Source organism: Falco biarmicus, chromosome 2 (assembly GCF_023638135.1).
Source record: "Falco biarmicus isolate bFalBia1 chromosome 2, bFalBia1.pri, whole genome shotgun sequence".
In the NCBI taxonomy this organism is placed as follows: Eukaryota; Metazoa; Chordata; class Aves; order Falconiformes; family Falconidae; genus Falco; species Falco biarmicus.
The window spans coordinates 43,120,322-43,138,198 of record NC_079289.1 but is presented as its reverse complement, the minus strand read 5'-3'; positions in this window follow the sequence as shown (position 1 = coordinate 43,138,198).

Sequence of the window (17,877 nt, the reverse complement as noted above, 5' to 3'; positions counted from 1 at the left end):
TTACCACCCTTGGAAGAAGGGGCAGGCAACTCAGAAGGACTATAAGGATGTTGTAAGGTCATCCTCAGGGAGAACACTAGAAAAGAGAAAGCCCAGCTAGAAATCAGGCTGGCCACTGCCATAAGAGATAACAGAAAATGTTTTTACAGGCTGAGGTACTTAAAGCTTTCTTTGCCTCAGTCTTTAATAGCAAGACTAATTACCCTCAGGGTACTCAGCCCCCTGAGCTGGAAGACAGAGACAGTGAGCAGAATGAAGTCCCCACGGTGCAGGAGGAAACAGTTAGCGACCTGCTGCTCCACTTGGACATGAACAAGTCTATGGGGCTGGATGAGATCCACTTGAGGGTACTTGAGAACTGGAGGAAGAGCTCACCAAGACACTTTCCATCATTTATTAGAAGTCCTGGCTAACTCAAGAGGTCCCAGAAGACTGGAGGCTAGCCAATGTGGTGCTTGTCTATAAGAAGGGCAGGAAGGAGGATCCAGGGAACTAGAGGCCTGTTAGTCTGACCTTGCTGCCAGGGAAGGTTATGGAGCAGATCATCTTGAGTGCCATCATGTGGCACATGCAGGAAAACGAGGCCCAGCCAGCATGGTTTTACGAAAGGCAGGTCCTGCCTGATGAACCTGATCTCCTTCTACAACAAAATGCCCCACCTAGTGGATGAGGGCGAGGTTGTGGATGTTGTGTACCTGGACTTTAGTAAAGGCTTTGACACAGTCTCCCACAGCATTCCCCTGGAGAAATTGGCTTGGATGGGTGTATTTTACTGTTGTGGTTTAACCCCAGCTGGAGACTAAGTACCACACAGCCACCTGCTCACTTACACAATTTCCCGTGCCCCTCCAGCCCTCTTGCTGGCAGGGCTTGAGGAGCTGAAAAGTCCCTGACTTAGTATAAACGTTACCTAACAACAACTGAAAACATCAGTGTGCTGTCAGCATTGTTCTCCCACCAAATCCAAAACACAGCACTGTACCAGTTACTGAAAAGAAAATTAACTCTATCCCAGCTGAAACCAGGACATCTATGCTTGGTAAAAACCTCACTGGTTGGCCAAGGCCAAAGAGCAATAGTGAATGGAATTACATCCAGCTGGCAGACGGTCACAAGTGGTGTTCCCCAGGGCTCGGTATTGGGGCCAGTTCTGTTTATTATCTTTACCAATCTTCTGGACGACGGGATCAAGTGCACCCTCAGTAAGATTGCAAATGACACGAAGCTGGGGTGGGGGGTGGGGTGTGTTGGTCTGCTTGAGGGCGGGAAGGTTTTACAGAGGGACCTGGACAGGCAATTGATTGGCTGAGGCCAATTGTATGAAGTTAATAAGAGCAGGTGCTGGGTCCTGCCAGGTCACAATAACCCCAGGCAACACTATAGGCTTGGGGAAGAGTGGCTGGAAAGCTGTCTGGTGGAAAAGGACCTGGGGGTGCTGGTTGACAGCTGGCTGAACATGAGCCAGCAGTGTGTCCAGGTGGCCAAGAAGGCCAACAGCATCCTGGCTTGCATGCAAAACAGTGTGGCCAGCAGGGCTGGGGAAGTGATTGTCCCCCTGGACTTGGCACTGGTGAGGCCGCACCTCAAATACTGTGTTCAGTTTTGGGCCCCTCACTACAAGAGGGATGTTGAGGTGCTGGAACATGGCCAGAGAAGGGCAACAAAGCTGGTGAAGGGTCTGGAGCTCAAATCTTACGAGGAGCAGCTGAGGGATCTGTGGTTGTTTAGCCTGGAGAAAGGGAGACTCAGGGCAGACATTATTACTCCCCACATGTACCTGAAAGGAGGCTGGAGGCAAGTGGGGGTCAGTCTCTTCTCCCAGATAACAGTGACAGAACAAGAGGAAACAGACTGAAGTTGCATCGGAGGAGGTTTAGATTGGATATTAGGGAAAATTTCTTCACAGCAAAGGTGGCAAAATACTGGAACAGGCTGCTCAGGGAGGTGGTGGAATCACCATCCCTGGAAGTGTTTAAAATGCATGTACATGTGGTGCTTAAGCATGTGATTTGATGGAATTCGCAGTGCTAGGTTAATGGCTGGACTTGATCTTAAAGGTCTTTCCAACCTGAATGATTCTTTGATGTATTATATATAGATTAAATCTAACTTTGATGGTAGTTATTGGAATACCAGTAGAATGAGACTTTTCTGCCAAATTTATACAGAAAATTTGAGACAAAACAATGAAAGTATGTTTGAAGAGACATTGTAACTGTAGTCTTATATATGATAAATGGAATGGGAAACTCAGAAAATGTACCATTTACTCCTAACAAAATGGATTTACTACTACAAATATTTCATCCAAGAGATATTTTGTCTTTAAATGAATGAATATTATTTACTTACATATTTTATATGCATAAAAATATAGATGTATATACTTTATATGTATTTTATATATACTTGCCTTATTTAAATATGTATCAGTTATTGATTCCTTTAATTTTTGATTGAATGTGATATGTATTTCATTCCAATATGTAGTAATAATAAGGTGTACATACATTTTAGTTAACTGTACCTGGAAGAATGCAAAAATGAAACTTAAAAAACAGATTTAATGTAAAATTACAAATGTGAATTTGTTTAAAGATCTTCAGAAACATTAACTGGTGTTCATCAGTCTGACTTCATAGGATTTCATTCATAAATTCCAGGTAGGGAGAGTTCTGCTTGACTCTGGAGTTTACCTTAAAGTCTTGGGGTAGTTTGGTGAGTCTTTAATACATAAAACCAATCTGATGCTAAAGACATTCAATTCTTGAGTAAACCAAATGCATGGAACAGTATTTCTGAGAGCTAAAAGTCTTTTCCAGAATTGGGGGAGATTTAAAAAATGCTGTAACTGGAATATCTTTATGAACTTTGAAACCTCACTGACCTCATTAATTCACTGAGGAAAAAGAATGTGATACTCAATTTGGCAAGCAAAAACATGAACAAAATGAAAAAATATTTTAAAAAGACATGCTAGTAATTCTAGTTTTGTTTTATGCTTTCATCCTCTACTACACTTCAAAATCTGATATTTTTATTACTGGCAGAATTTTCAGGTCAAACTTCATGACAAATATAATGAGTAAACATCAGTCAGAGATGTTTGTGGTACATTTAAGATACATGCTCACTGAAGTTTTAATCTTTTTTTCTAAAGAAAAATGTTTATGTAAAGCTGATTCTAGAAATCAATCTTCATTCATAGCTTTGTGGTAGAAAGATTCATAAAGCACTTTTTTCTTTGACCTGCAAAATCAAATCTGTCACAATATATTGATAAGTATACCTGGATACACATTGCAAATACAACTGGATATTTTGTTCCAAAACCTAATTTGAAAACTCATCGATACCTCCATTTAAAATAATACTACATCCAATTGGAGCCAAAACAGGTGTGAATGGAGAGAGACTGTGGATTAATAACGTAACCTTTCACTCCTTTGTCTGAGGTCAAAATTGACTGAAGCAATGCTTGAATAAGGCATATGGCTACAATCCATTTTAATCTAAAATGTTAAATATTTTTGCACACCATTTGTAAAGGCAGAAATCTCATTCTGATGTAATTGTCTCCTCTTCCTGTGGTGGTCCAGGAATATGTTTTCTGGTACTGGAGTGGAACCAGATTCTTTGCAAATCTGTTCCCTAACAAATCACATGGAAGTGTCCTGAGAAAACATAAATTACTGAGAAACAGACTAATCTGACGATGTAAATCCTTCCTTCCATGAAATGATTACACAATATTTAGAAGGAACCCAGAGGAGAATCCAAAAGACATAGTTTGTTTGAATTCATATATTTTCTGGATTTGTTGTTTATGTGTGTGTTTGTTTAAATACTACTCTTTTAGTATATATTTGAGACTATGCAATGTCAGCTCATAGATTAGGGGGCTACTAGGTGACATTGTTCACATACATTTTTACAAGTGAACAGATTTTCTGTTTCCTCCTGCATTATGGGGAAAAAAAAAAAAAAAAAAAACCACAAAAAAAACCCCAACACCAAAAAGAGTATTCTGAAGATAAATTAGTTTTCTTGCTTGCTTTTCATAAGACAATCTCTTTATGCGGAATTTTTTAACCATAGAAAAAAACTACTTAGAAGGTATTTGTTTAGATGGTACCCTGTTATGTCCACTGGACTGACTAGAAAAAAACTTTGTTATTCTTGTTTCAGGTAGAACATTGGTGTCTTATATTACATGAATGACCTTCCAAGAAACAGAAAATTGAGTTGGAAAAGTGCCTTTTGATGGTAGGCTTCACATGATTTCTATGGTTAGGGGAACACTTTTATTCTGTATCTGTGTGTCTAGTACATGAGCTTCAGTTTTTTAGGCAAGTTCTAAAAGTCATTGGTACATAGGCATGGTCATCATATCACAGTTCTTAGCTCTATTAAACATTTTCAAAAGCACAGGCCTCCTGACTAAAAACAGAACAGTACATTTAATTATATCTGTACAAGGAATATTGATTGCATTTTACCCATGCATGAGATCAGGGACCCATTAGCACATGGTGAAAACAAACATCTAGAACTTAGTTAACTTGGTGTGTTACACTTTTATACATACAAATCTAATGATAAATTATTAAGCCTGTATTAATGGAGCCTTATAAAATATTGTGTGTGATCAGGAAATACCAGAATACAAAAGTTGTAATTTCCATGTAGAAAATCATAATAATTAATAATATAGAATTAGCATACCACTGACATAGAAGAGAAATCAAAAATGCTTACAGTGCAATGAAGTTGTGTATTTGATTTTTACTTCAACATGAAGTTAAATATTGATCATAATTGGGGAAAGAATTCCAAACCCAAAAGCCTTCTCAGATCTTTTATGTCCATAAATAGATAGGACCTTGAATTAAAGAGTTCTTGGACAGGAAGCACCTTTATTAGCAATTTCCCCTAACACTGGATCTGAAACAAAAGCAATTGAAGGCTTTTTTTTTCCTTTTTTTTCTCCCATTGATTTAATTTGGCTGGCTGCCAAGGTGTAGAATCAGCATGGTAAAATCCAGGACAGGAAGATGAATTAAACAATACACAAGTTAAAAAGACCTGCTGTGCTGAGTCAGTTCTGACTTGGAAGGAACAGTACTGATTCACCAGAATCACAGTTTGTTGTATTATAGAAAGTTTCTTGGTTTAGATACTGACAAAATTCAACCTTGCACAGAGTTTAAGACATGACAAGATCAAAGGACAAGATAATGTTGCTACAAGTCAGAAGATATTAATATATATTAATATTAACTAAGAAAAGCTAACATTCTGGAAAAGCAGGAAACATTTGTAGGACACCAGAGAGGTTTGGAGTAGCTGGTACCTGAAAATTTAATGTTCAAAGAGTTGCCTCATTTCTGGGAGTACACATAGGAGAAATTATTTGGTAATGATTTCCCAATTTCAGAATATAATATATTTTAAATATACTATATTCATAATATTCTAAATATTATTCTATTATATTGTTGATTCAATATAATATTATATGGTAATATAAATATTATGGTATGTACTATTTATAATATTGATATGTAGCTATAATATTTTGTTATAATATATAATTCTGTTAATATAATTTCAGTGTTTCTTCTTCACTTTCCTGTTTGGTATTTTTTTAGGATTTACTGCTGTTTCACTGATAGGCATATATCATAGATGTGCATACATACATGCTCTTTCTCTCTCTGTCACACACACACACGTGTAAAACCAGTTATTAGTAGTCTTCAGACATTTGATGGGTTAGCATAACTGAAAAAAAAAAATCATGCAATACTTGTCTAATATATTTACCTTCAGATAGTTCTAGATAACTATAAGGAAACAGGTTACAAAGCCCACTATCAAGACACTCCCACACACATCAGAAAAATGTTTTGTTTCCATCCTTGAGAAATATTTAAGAAAAGTACGTAGTTAAAAATCTGTTGCAGAAGGTAGAGACAGATCAGGAAAGTGGGAACAACATACAAGGGAAACAGATTCCTCAAGAAAATGAAAGCAGTAATGGATGGTACAGAAACAAACTGGGAAAAGAATAAGAAAGAGAAAATCAGGACTATTTAAACTTTGGAACAGAGGAAAGACTACAAGACCATCTGGTATGATCAAAATAAAATCAACAAGCAGTGACATATGTTCTATAAACCTTAATTGCACAAGGCATGTTCATATCAAATGTTTGCCTTTATGAATGACCAGCTAGCTTGCCCTATAGTGCTTTAGTGTTCCTTGGTACTGAAACTTCTTCTTTGCTGTTTGTGGAAGGTTGAATATTTCACATAATTAGTGAGTGTTGTCAAGCCAGAGCAAAGCAGTAGAGTACCTGGCTGACTGCCCAGAAGTAAAAACAGAATAGTAAAATCTTGCAAACAGGACAAGAAGAGAAGTTAAACAAGAGACAAATCCTCTATTTTTTGGCACCTACTTAACTTGGCAAACTGGGAAATTACAGATGGAAAGTAAGAAAAAAGAGAAAGTTATGGAAAAATAAAAGTATGCAGTCAGATAACTTTACAATATTCATCAGCCCATCAGTCTTTGGATAGCAGCTACAGCAAATGACATACAATATACTAATGAAAATGAATCTCTTCAAACTAGAAGTTCCTGAGATAACCAAGCCCAATGGATCAGGGAAGACATTACCAGATACATTCATACTAAGTCAGGCTATTCAGAAAGAAAAAGAAGTCAATTTGATTCTATGTTGATTGAGCAACAAAAGAAGAAAAAGAGTTGCCAGCTCAAAAATATTATTATACAAACTTTTTTAGCAAATTCTGTAAAGAAATTAAGCATTTGGAATATAGTTTTTTTCCTGGACAGCAGTGTATTAGTATTGAAGCTTGACATAATTAGTCTCATTTTGTCTATTTTTGTCACATACTTAACTTTTTCCCTTTTCTGTAAGGCTGTGTGCTCTTCTTTCACTTACTTCTGATAAGAAGCTACCTTGTAGGCCTACAGCTTTTTTTTTCCCCTTTCTTATGCCCTATATTAAGATATTTAATGCTTGAAGGATCAGATTCTTGCTCTTACTGTTATCTTTTCTGACAATTTTAGAAGTCCAAGGGATAAACATGGACTGTAATGGCTCTGGATAGTATTTTCTTTATATAAGGGCAGTGTAGAACAAAACCACATTTTAATAGCCTAATTTATATAGTCCAAACATAAGAGTATACCAGAGGTAAGAGCCAGTGTATTGGTGACAAAAGTGTTCTTAATTTGTAACCTATGACACCAATACGGCTTTGATAGCTGAAAGAGAGAGTAAGACATTTACAATTTGCTGTGCTGGACATGAACAATACAAGATCTTCTCCTATTTTCTCCCCAAGCTGTTAACCTTCCAATAAAGGTATTTTCAAAAGCCACAGGTACCTGATCCAACAGCACTATACATGTATGCTGGATTATTCAGGCTAGGCCTACATGCAGGCCACTTACATACATACACTTCATGTTTACTAGGTAAACTTGCCCATGTGATATTTTTTAAAAGCTTGCAGATAGAAAGAGATATTTTAAACAGCTAACAACATGTGTGTGTGAGTGACTGATCACCAGTGAATGCATACAGTCTAGAACTTAAGTTTGTGTGATCTTTTCTGTGCTTGCTTGTGATATTAATGATCTCTGTGTCAATGCTTTGATTTCAAAATCTCAAAAAATTTTGGTAGCTACTTCTGTATACACAGAGATTACAGAAGGCTGTAGCACAAATACTGCTATGAATAAATTCATTTTAATCAGAAGTTATTCAAAACACCTGACAATTTATTGAAAAACTCCATCTGTGTCTGAAATTTTTGATTGAATTAAATCATGCATATTGTAACTTTATAGCCTCCTGTGCTGTGAGGTGTATATTACCTGATTAGACAAACAACAAGCCAATATAGCATGAGAAGGGCCACTCAGATTGTTCCCTAAATTGCTTAACAGCTACTATAAATTGTGAAAATAGTTCCTCTTTTTTATTTGTTTTTTAATTAAAAAGGAATATTCTCCAAGATCACCAGCAACTTCAGAGAAAGGCATTTCTGAAACACTTGCAGAATCTTGGCATATGTTTTGATTCTACTCTGTCTGGTTACATTAGACTGTGTAATAGGGTGAAGGTTTTACCTACTATCACACTCAGGAGATTAAGCACAATATGGTCCTTCCATATGGTATTTGCGCCTAAAAACCAATGAGATTAGAATGCCTATGCTGAACATCACTCCATATGTTCATCAGAATAGCCCATAGGTCTTGATAGAACTAGAGATTTTTAAGAGATTTAAATTAATATCTTTAGTAGTGCCTCACACTGCCAATAATTATTGTTTCACACACACACTCCCCAATTACGCTACTATATGTTATGCTAATGGTTATTTTCTTTGTTTCCAGTATGTATTCTCCTCTGTTCAATGAGCATAATTATTTCACTTCTATACTGGAAAATTTCTATTCTATTTAGGAAAAAAAATAACCTGGTTTGCACTTCAATGTACAGTACTTCTAAAGCAGAAAAAGAGCACAAAGTAAGTCAACAGTTCACATTGGTTTCTTTGCTAGGTATTTCATTGGTTAGTAATTTGCAGTCACATCTAATTTCGTGCCTCATATTCTTCACATTTAATCTTGATACTGAAGTCATGTGGCAACATCAGCTTTATCCCTATAACTTACAGAATTAGAGAACAGAGAAATCACAGGTTTTGGAAAACATGCATCCAACTCCAGAAGTAATATCCACAGCTCTCCCACTGATGAAAGGTCTCTTTCATCCTCCCAGCCCTGAGAAATTAGTGTATTCTGAAACTTGAACATTATTTTCTAATTTTTTTATTGCCCAGCAATTTAAGAAAAAATCCAACAAATGTCTCTCTTCTGTCTCAGGTGAAACTCTGGGGTTTTTTTCTTTCCTACTGGACCAGAGTAAAAGGGTAGGAATACTAAACTTATATGCTGAAGGCAAGGAGGCTAAGAGTGAGGCTAGAACAGTACAGTCAAAGAAGATAGTTTTACACTTTGCTGAAGGAAGGCAATGTTTGCACAGGTTTATGTTTGCGTAAGTTGTTATAATAAGACTTCATCTTACACCAAGTTGTCTCATTACCCTTTGCAACTGTTTGGGTTGTTTATTGCATTTCTGGGGGGAGGGAAGTCTGTTTTCTTGTTGGTCATGTTTATTTGTTGCTCTTTTCTTTTAGTTAGCCCTTTTTCTGACTGGATATTGGATGGAGTGGTACCTTCTGTTCCACTATTTTTGCCTCTCATTCTTCCACCATTATCTTTGGCTAACTGAATCAAACACCCCTTCCCTTGCTCTCCTCCCCCTCTCCCTCCCCCCTGTGAAAAGACAATATTAATAATCTCTCTCTCTGCTGAAATAGAAACTCTTTATTTTTGTCTGTACTAGGTTAGGGAACATATTCTAAATCCTTCCGCAGCAATTATGTTTATTTGCTTTGGACCAACAACCCAATATGTAGCAAAATACCTTTTAATTTGTGAAGAACAGCTTTCAAAATGTTTCCGTAGAATCCAAACACAGAATGAGTATTTAAAAGCCTTGTCAACACATACATATATATAATATATATGTACACACATATATATGTAAATATTTTTGCTTTCTAATGGTGATACATTTTGAAAGTCACTTATGCCTTATTCACTAGGATTGTTTAGGATACACTTTGTTAACATTCTGTCATCTCATTTAACAAGAGGCGTAAATGTGAATGAACACAAAGAGCCACTGATATTAATAAAGATGACTGTCACTCAAAATGCCTTTAGGTGTTTAAAATAAGATATTTAATGGTTCCTTGATAGACATAAAAACCTAATATTTAATTTGAATTATGGTTTTCTGAATTACTGTATTGCAGAAGGAAATATCTCCACTCCATTGGCTTAAGGTATTTTTACTTTGCACTACTAATCTTACATAAAAAAGGGATTATTTTACACATCATTGCAATCTTTACAACAACCTAAACAGAATTCCTTTCAATGCTGCTTGCAGGTATCATTTAGGAGTAATAACAGAGTGGGTTTTATAGAGAATATCCCATCATACAGTATCTAGTAATTTTCCTTCTCTGTCTTGTATCTTAAAGAAGGATTTTCATTTTCAGTTGACTCTTTCAACTATAAGAATTCAAACTTATATTTCTTTTATTCACTTTAGCCCGATGACACAAAATTGGAGCTATTCATGATTCTGTTCAGCAACACAGTCATTTTATTATTTTTTTTCTATCTCTCTGATGCATTTTTAATAGCCATATCAGTACAAAGAGATTGAAAGTAACACAAAATAACAGGGTGGCGGAAGCCAAATGCAAAATCAATATAACAGATTCTCACAGAGTATTTAAATACAAGACAGTTCTCTCTGTAAATAAAATAAATAGATAAATAACCTTTGTGACCTCATTTTTGCACAATTCTTGATTTTGGTTTTGTTTTTTCTATTTAAAAAAAAAAAGAAATATGCCTGGTCTTGCTGTAGTGTGATCAGACTATGGCAGCTCCCTTCTTTAAGACAACTTCTATTGCTGTAGTAGGAGGATACAGATTAATTAGTTATTGCAGTTAAGTTATGCATAAGTTCAGGTTACTTAGAATATAACCATACCTTTGTGAACTAAAAAAGAAAGTGTCACATAGGTACCATATTTAAAAATCGCATTCATACCTTGCTGACCACCTCAATAAATCAGATATTCCGCCACTTGATTACAAAATTAATTTGGAAACTGCAGGAGGTATAAGTAAATCTGTAAAAATAGTAGTAAATATATAATGGAAAAATTTTACAGTTTGGCCTCCCTTTATGTCACTATTTTGTGGTGCAATTATCATATTTTTCCCATGAAAAAGGGAGTTAGGTATTCAAACAGTATCAATTACACTTAAAAAACTGATTTTTGCCTGATGCACAGAAGCATTTTATCTCCTACCTTGGTTTACTAAGATGAACAGAGGAAACGGTATTTCAAACTCTTAGGGCTGGATCCAGAATCTTAGTTGAGGTATAAGGATTAGTCTTTTGCTTTAATTCAGCAAAGCACTTAATCATATTTTAGTTTCAGAGCCTTCTTTGAGACTTCACTGACTCTTTCTGTCTAAGCTGTTTAAGCATGTTATTTTCAATAAAGATCCTAACCAAATGTAAAGAGAAAAGTGGAAAGACTTGTAAAATAGGGTTTCAGGATCTGCTTTTGGCCTAACAAAAAGTTTTTTGGGGACTAAGTCCATCTGAATAGTTAAAACTATTTTATCTTTTATGTAAAGAATACACCAAAATAAAATACAAGGGTTGTGATGCAGAGATATTTTGGCCTTTTAAAAGCTAAACTTGAATGTTATATACATAAAAGAACCTGGCATTTAATTTTACTTTGTGCAATGAGTCTTCCAGCAATTCAAGAGCTCAAATACTCCCATAAAACCTGTGAAACCTCAGTCTGTTCAGGAAATGGGGTTAGCAAAGCTACTATAAACAAAATTATCTTAGAAAAAACTTCCTAGTTGGAAGTTGACTAGCCAAGCTTGTACATGCCTATATGCAGACTTCAAGAAAAAAAAAGATGGTTTAGCTCATCTGAAGCCTTTAAGAGCAGTGACATATGTGTAGAACACACAGTATTTTAGATTAACATAAGAAGTAAGTCTAGGGTACATTTTCCTAAGTAAAGGGTATAAGAAAATCAACTGGTTCCATCCAATACCTTTAAAGAACATTTGTAGCAAGCGTACATTCATTAATTGCCCTCAGATTTTGTTCTCTGTGTAGTTATTGACAACTAAATCCTTGCAGGTAGATCCTTTTTCCCTCATCCCTGACAACATATGAAGACTATACATATGAACATAATAGGCAAGAAGACTGGATTTACATGTTCCAGGACTTTTCTTGTTGGTACAGAAAGCATTTTTGTAATAGAATCACAGAAAAATAAGTTTGGAGGGGAACCTTGAAGTCATCTAGCCCAACCTCCTGCTCAGAAGATAGCAAACTTTGAAGTCAAATTGGGCTGTTTAGGGTTTTGTCCAGCTGAACTAGGACTGTTTCTAAGAACAGAGATTGCTTACATGTGCAACCTGTTCCAGTGTTTAGCCACTCTCATTGTGAAGCTTTTTTTCCCGTCATGCTTGAACCTGTGACTATTGCCTCTTGTCTTTCCTTGGTGCCCCTCTGAAAGGACCCTGACTCTGTATGCTGTAACACTGCTTTAGCAAGTGTAAGACTGTGACTGAGGTCCCTTTGCATTCCCCTTTCCACCTAGACAAGCCATTTAACTTGGCCTCTCTTCATATGTCACATACTCCATGTGTCAACCTTCTCCATGGTATTCTGATGGATTTGCTTCAGCATTTTTGTGTATTAGAATTACAGAATCAAATAATTTTTTCTGTTGGAAAAGACCTTTGAGATCATTGAGTCCAACCATTAACGCAGGACTTCCAAGCCCATCACTAAACCGTGTCACTAAGCACTGCATCCACAGGGTTTTTTAAGTCCCTCCAGGCATGGTGATTCCACCACCACCCTGGGCAGCCTGGTCCAGTGCTTGACCACCCTTTCTGTGAAGAACTTTTTCCTAATATCCAATCTAAACTTCTCCTGGTGTAACCTGAGGCCGTTGTCTCTTGTCCTGATTTGTATTGTTCCTCTTTCTCTCTTTTCATAAACAGCCAGTTAGAAGGTTTCTGAATGCTTTCTTCCTTTTTATGCAGTCAGATTCAAAACAGCAGTGAGAAGGTACTTTCAGGTTGCCAGTGTAATTAGGAGAAAGCCATTCGCTTGCACACTCGTATACCCCTCTCCGCACCACCGCATGCATGCACACAGACACACACACAAATGTGAGCAAATCCATTGGCTCAGTTCCAGTTCTTTTCATGGAGCATTACATACAGAAAATTGACAACTTGTGATACAGACTGTTTTGTGGAGGGAATATTCATCTGCTTACATATCCATTTTTTTCTGACAGTAAATGAAGTGTAATTTGTTCTCAAGTGAACCTTGGTATTTTGATCAATTTGAACAGAGTTACTCTCTTTTCTGTGCCAGACTTATTGAGATATTTCAATGTTTAAAGTAGAGGCAACACTTTGAATCATCTATTTAGTTTGACATATTTATTTGCTGATGTAACTTCTGTATAAAAATATGTAGTTACAAAAGGTTACATAACTGATGTTGTAGAAACTGTTGAGATTTTATGAAGCATTTTTCACACTCAGTGCTACAATTAAGAAAAGGAGAAAAAAAAAGTTTAAATAACTTACTACTTATGCCATAACTGGAGATCAAGGAAATTTTCTATCTAGGACCCTGGTCTTGGTGGCCAAATATGTAACTTTTGATCTGTATACCTAAACTGTAAAACAGGACTATAAGGAGAGTATAAAAGTAAGATGTAAACCTATTTCTGCCACCTCCACAGAATCTTTGTTTTGCAGTTATGAGTCCAACAGCCAGAATTTTAGATTTAATCTATTCCTCATGGGGCAGAGCAGAAGCCAGGCCTTCTATCTGGGCTATTATTCATGGTAGTATATACAGCATTTGCCAAAAACTAAAAAGGTCTCAGAAATTCTTGGAAACCTTACATCTATGGGCACTTTGTGTTTTCATCACAGTTTCAAATTAATTAGTGAAACTGCTTCAAAAGCTTTAATTTAGGCTATGGTATTAAGAAACATGCATTAGACATTTCCTGTTTGCATTTCTGCATTGCTTGTTTAGAGTTATTTTACTTTCATTGAAGACTGTTGAGTGCCTTAATGTATAATATTGACAGAGTAATAAAAATAGCAAATTATGTTTCTGGCTGTGTGCCAACTTCATTAAATTCTCAGTCATATCAAAAACAATATAGAGGACAAAGGAGAAACAGGCTTATTCAAGCTTAATCAGAATTGCAACTGAAATGTAATGAGGAATAACCAGTATTTTCCTTTTCAACTAAACAACTGCCCCCATATATTGTTTCCCAAGTCACGTTAATGTTCTGTACTTCCCTTTTCCTGGATGCATGTTAAAATCATGACTGGCAAAAGTCTGCTTCCTATGAGTTTGTTGGTCTAAATGTTTACATTTCTGAAACAATGCAATACATTTCCCCTCTCAAGTGTAGTATCACAAGATCATATACTTTGAGGTATCAAACATTAACTCTTTAAGAAGTTTTTCGTATTGTCTGTTTTATAGGCAATTGTAATTTGTAAAAAAATTGTAAAAAACTTTAATTTGTAAAAAAAAAAAACCTAAATTGTAAAGTTGCCTGTTGTACATGGTAAACAACATCTGCAAGTATAACTTGTTCCATGCAGAGAACATTCTGAAGTATGAAAATGTAAGAGCAACTGAAAAAAGAGATCTTTTGAATGACACAGCTTAATGTAGAACCATATATCGGACCAGGATGACTTTCTATTTAGATTTCACTGAAGACTTCAGCTGAGCAATTCCTACACTAATGTCTGTAAATATTAAATTAACAAAATAAAAGCCTGTTCAATAGATATGAAATGCGGAAAAAATGCTAATGTGGCATTAAAACTTTGGAAATGTTTGAGTAAAAATGTGTTCGCTACAGGTAGGTGCTCTGGCTATAAATGTATATGTATTTTTTAATTCTCAGCAGTCACTTATAATTATAACTTTTACTGCATATAAGCCATGCGGAAATACAAAAAGTATACTTTTCTACTGAAAATGTTCCAGAAATACAGCTGATATTAAGTGAGATTTATGAACGAGTTCTGTCAGCTGGCCCTTAAAATATTATCTGTAGTCTAGACTCAGATGACATGCTTTCTTTACAATATTTTATGCTTTATAAAGACATCTAGAAAAATCAAAATACTGAGTGGACCACTGCCTAAATTATGCAGGAAATAATACAGAGGAAAACATGCATCTTTCAGGCTTGATTGACTGAACTGTATGAAGCTTTTACTCCTTATGGATTTGACAGCCTCATACTCCTTCTACAATATCTAAACTCTTCCAAAACTTTTCTTATTTCATTCTTTCAGAATAATGCTTCCTACCCTTGAAAATATTCACCTGAAATTTTGGAAACCTTCCTTAAACTCTTTAGGAAGGTTCAGAATTTCCAAAAAGCTTAAGGTCATCAGTGATGCTTGACAAAGAGAGGAGAATACTCAGATGTGGACTCTGGGATGTCCTATTATTCATTTAGTTAGATTCATTTGATAAGGAAAAGAACCTATGCGGTTATAGGATAAAACTATTCCACTAGAAGCTGCTTTCCAAACCCAGCTTTACTGCACAGTTGGACTGTTAAAGGGAAGGAAAAATAATTGCTAAAGGGCTTTGGTGTTTTTTTTATCTTTTAAGTTATTAAAGACATACTTAATGTCTCCATTCTAGTAGGGCTTAACTGTAAGGAAGGCATTCAGTTGGTCGAATATTTCCAGAAAAGTTTATGGATACTTCTTGCTCGCACCAGCATTTGTCTTTTGAGTGTCACAGGTTTAAATTCTCTTTCATACAGACTGGGAAACTTGTCAGAGTGTGCCACAGTTTAAAATCTTTTCAAAAAACCGGGGAAGATTACATTTTCTTAAATTTTATCCTGATAGGGAACTGGAAAATACTTAATGATGGTACCCAGATACAAGGGCTTGAAATAATTTCTGCATTCTAAAATTATATGCCGTATTTTCCTGTTGTATTTTGTAAAAAATTTAGCCCTTTTGAGGGTTATGTGGCAGCTGAGTAGGGGTTTTAAGCAGACTTGTGCATTTAAACTTTCCTTTCAAACCTATTTTTATAGCCAGTACTTTCTAGTTTAGCTTAGTATGTTTTGTTTAATGCCAATTATTGTAATCATATTGCAGTAGTGACAACAAAAATGCTTTTGTGTTTAGATTATATTTTAAGACATTAAAAGTGTATTTTTTCCATCAAAATGGTGGGGTTTTTTCCATGACTAGAAAGAAAGGTGAGCGGAAAGAACTACTTGGCTCATTAAAAGGTAGTTTCTCTTCCATGTCTAAGGGATGAGACACAAAAGGCATACAGACACTATGTGGAGAATAGACTAGAAAGATTTAAGAAAGTTGTCTGTATGGAGTGAAAAGATCTAGGGGAGAATGAGTGCAGAGGTGTAAGCAAGATCAGGACTGCACACAGCTTCAAAGCTGAAAGAGATTAAATTTCATGCAAAAAATGAGTAGATACAAAACTACTTCAATGTTGGTCACAAAGATTGGAACTGTGGAGAGGAAGACAACCTACTATATCTGAAATGAGAAAACCAAAAAGCAAACAGAAGAGTTTGCTGTAATTGAGATAAGAATGATCCTATCTTTAGGGGTGGGGAAGAAAGGACCAATTACATTAAAAGGTAAGCCAGAAAGAAATCTGTGAGCCAAAACAATGAGATGGAACAGCAGGAGTCGTGCATGACTGTTAAAAAAGAATGAGGGAGTGTAGATCCAGAAGTTGAAGTGAAAAAGAAAAATAACAATTTACTATGATTCAAAAATTCAGGTAGGGGCTTTGCTTGCATAAGGATATTTTCTAGCTAATATTGGTCATTAAATTAAATAAGTTTTTTTTTTTGTGGGAAAAATGCTTTTTAGAAGACTCAAAAAAATCAGATTTTTGAGGAACAATCTCACAACATCTGACTTTCTCTGCTTAACATTTATTATCATTTCTAGTTCAGTACTCCAGCATCCCTTTCTAGACAAAAGAGAGGAAGTTTTAAGGAATCATATACTACTCACATGCTCTCTCTTTTTAGAGAATACATTGCAGTGATGAGTCATTTAGGCTTATTACCAAAAAGAGACAGTTTTTAATAGATGTAGCCTGCTGGGAAGATGGAATCAACTGAAAGCAAGGTGGGCTTGGGCTACTAGCACTTAAAGTGAATAATCTCATAAGAAAATTCCTAAAGAACAGGAAAAACTGACAGCTCTGGCAGAATCTACAATTCAGAATTATCCTTTTTCTAAGGAATAAAGTAATTATTGTCCAATAGAAAAAAGAACTTGATCGCAGCATTTCTTGAGATTCTAGGGATAGTATTAAAAATTTGGTAAGAGCTATATAAGCCAGATAGTGCTACAAATAGTGAAATTTTGAGAGAAATTATAGACTATGAAGACAATGAAATGTCTTCATATAGAAAATGAACACAATGGAGGACAAATCGTGATTATCCCCTGTACTGGTTCTGGCTGGGGTGGAGTTAACTCTTAATAGCAGACTGTATGGTACTGTGCTTTAGATTTGTGACTAAAACAGCCTTTATAACACACCAATGTTTTAGCTAATGCTGAAAAGTGTTGGCACAGCATCAAAGCATGCCCTGTTTGTCACTTTTTTCTCACAGTGAACAGTCTAGGGGTGGGCAAGATAATAGGAGATGAGACAGCTGGGACAAACTTACCAAAGGGGTATTTTCCATGCCATATGACATCATGCTCAGCAATAAAAATGAGGTGTAATTTTTCTAAAGGAGTAATTTCTTGAAAACTGTTTGGACGCTGGTTTGCTGGGGTACTGAGTATTGCTTTTGCATTACTTGGGCATTTTTTGCTTTTTTTTTTCCCCCTTTGCTTTGCTTATTAAATTGCCTTTATCTGGGCCCATGAGTTTTCCTGACTTTTGCTCTTCTGATTCTCTCTATTATCCTATGACAGGGCAGGGAGTGAGCAAGGGGTTGGTGGGTGCTTAATTGCTGGCCAGGGTCAATCCCACCATATTGCCATAAAGGCTGATTAAATCTTACACAGAAAGATGCGATGCAGAGACAAAATACAGAAACAAAAGCTTGGTTC